The sequence below is a fragment of the Schistocerca serialis genome, chromosome 4 (assembly GCF_023864345.2).
Source record: "Schistocerca serialis cubense isolate TAMUIC-IGC-003099 chromosome 4, iqSchSeri2.2, whole genome shotgun sequence".
NCBI classification, from domain to species: Eukaryota; Metazoa; Arthropoda; class Insecta; order Orthoptera; family Acrididae; genus Schistocerca; species Schistocerca serialis.
The window spans coordinates 698,188,210-698,190,173 of NC_064641.1; positions in this window are offsets into that span (position 1 = coordinate 698,188,210).

The following is a 1,964-nucleotide window of genomic DNA, read 5'->3' on the forward strand; positions in this document are numbered from 1 at the left end:
GCTCTGAGCACTATGGGACTTAACAGCTGTGGTCACACTCCCCTAGAACTTAGAACTACTTAAACCTAACTAACCTAAGTACATCACACACATCCATGCCCGAGGCAGGATTCGAACCAGCGACCGTAGCAGTCGCGCGGTTCGGGACTGCGCGCCTAGAACCGCGAGACCACCGCGGCCGGCGACTATAGCAGTCCACTTCACCCCTCCGCCGCCTCACACCGAACCCAGGGTTATGGTGCGGTTCGGCCCCCGGTGGACCCCCCCCCCCCCCCCCCAGGGAACGCCTCGAACCAGACGAGTTTGCGTGGTATAGTAATGGTGGTGTACGCGTACGTGGAGAACTTGTTTGCGCAGCAATCTCCGACATAGTGTAGCTGAGGCGGAATAAGGGGAACCAATCACCATTCGGCATTCGCCGAGGGAGATGGAAAACCGCCTAAAAACCATCCACAGACTGGCCGGCTCACTGGACCTCGACACAAATCCTTCGGGCGGATTCGTACCGGGGACCGGCGCTCCTTCCCGCTCTGGAAAGCCATGCGTTAGACCGCACGGCCAACCGGAGAGATAAGAGATAAAACTATGGCGACAAAGAATGGAAGCAATAGAGGAGAGCAGAGGGAAGCACAAAAAAATGGCTCTGAGCACTATGGTACTTAACAGCTGAGGCCATCAGTCATCTAGAACTTAGAACTACTTAAACCTAACTAACCTAAGGACATCACACACATCCATGCCCGAGGCAGGATTCGGACCTACGACCGTAGCGGTCGCGCGGTTGCAGACTGTAGCGCCTAGAACCGCTCGGCCACACCGGCCGGCGGGAAGGTATGACATGCATTTAGACGTTCTTGTGTTAGTCTGTGGTATTTCATTTGCTCACTCGTTACTCGTACTAGTTTGGTTAATTTAATGTCACGATTTCTTCAGAGCTATGTGACATATTGCCGGATTTGCTATCATGTCAGGGTTTTCATGGAAGGTGTTGGATTTGCCTGACACCTTACAGTGGTCACACCGCATACTGAGCACATTAACCAGTTGTTGGCATGTGTGTGCAAATCCGTTAAGCTGGAAATAACGAACAAAATTTTCGTCTACTGCTATGAAAGTGCAGTTGTTTACGTTCTGTGTTTTTTGTATTGTTTCTACTTCACTCTCACCTGTTTATACTGTTTTGTGGCAAATTAAGCGCAACCTTGCAAAATTTCCGATTGTTGCATTACTTTTGGACCCCGGTGTACAAGCCTTCGCGACCTTTCCATTTGCCGCGCGCAGGACGAGCTGTAGCAGATATCTGCGCGCGCCAGCCGCCGTGCAGACTGTGTGGCGCGTCCTTGCCTGGCTCGCGGAAGAGCCTTGCCGTTCGTTGACTGCGTGCAGCGGCGCACGAGGGCCGCCGTGTCTGGCCGGCTGCCGGCGAGAACGCGGGCTGATTGCAGCCTTGCAGGCACAGGAAATGAACAGCGAGCTCTTATTTACGGGTCAGCGGGTCGCGGCCAACTGCTCTATCCAGGTCGATCCCTGGCGCCGAGCGGCACAGGCCGATGCCAACAGCAAACAGGCCGTTTCGCTCTATTTTTCTTCTTAAGGCCCCCGCCGACATTCCGAGTCACCTTTCAGCTGCCAGTACAGGTGAACCGGAGCGTGTGCATCAAAATTAACTGCACAGGCGAAGACGACTGTACAGTCGGCGGGAGAAGAATCGGTTTTTAGTTACTTATTTATTTTTACCTGTGCAGGTGTTCAGACCGTAGCATTTTGCGAACCGCCCGCCTTAGTTTCAGGTCTCTAGCTCTCAGTTCGCCCTCACAAGCTGACCGTTCATACTCGTTATCACAGATTTCGCCCAAATTCATGCTATATGAAGGGTTTGGTCACAAGAGAAAATGACAGAAGTAGGAGTTCCAGTTGGCCAAGCCCTTAGAAAGAACTGGACAACTCAGAGCTGAACTCACGCT